The 220-nt window shown below is 51.8% G+C and overlaps 1 protein-coding gene across 1 annotated transcript in view; it reads right to left on the bottom strand.

The window, feature by feature from the left end:
* Positions 1-220, bottom strand: part of EMH_0051330 (uncharacterized protein) — a gene marked incomplete at both ends in the record, with an annotated part of 4,320 nt that overhangs the window by 1,310 nt on the left and 2,790 nt on the right. The window lies entirely within an intron of this gene.

Here is a 220-nt window from a genome sequence, read left to right as displayed (position 1 = left end):
GCATGTCAGTTATTTGCTGCGACGCCAGGACGATGGATTTCCTCAGCAGCAGCTGCAGCAGCAGCAGCAGCAGCAGCAGCAGCAGCAGCAGCAGCAGCAATATATCTCTGCTGCATCGTGTTATTACTGCTGAAGAGATAGCAGCAGACACACGGCTGTTTGCTGCTTTTCAATGGGCTGTAGGAATAGGTGAGGCGCAGCAGATACTAACAAAACCAGA

The sequence above is a fragment of the Eimeria mitis genome, genomic scaffold (genome assembly GCF_000499745.2).
Source record: "Eimeria mitis Houghton genomic scaffold, Emh_scaff2271, whole genome shotgun sequence".
Classification (NCBI taxonomy): domain Eukaryota; phylum Apicomplexa; class Conoidasida; order Eucoccidiorida; family Eimeriidae; genus Eimeria; species Eimeria mitis.
Note: the sequence above shows the minus strand (reverse complement) of the source record. Positions and strands in the feature narration are given on the sequence as shown.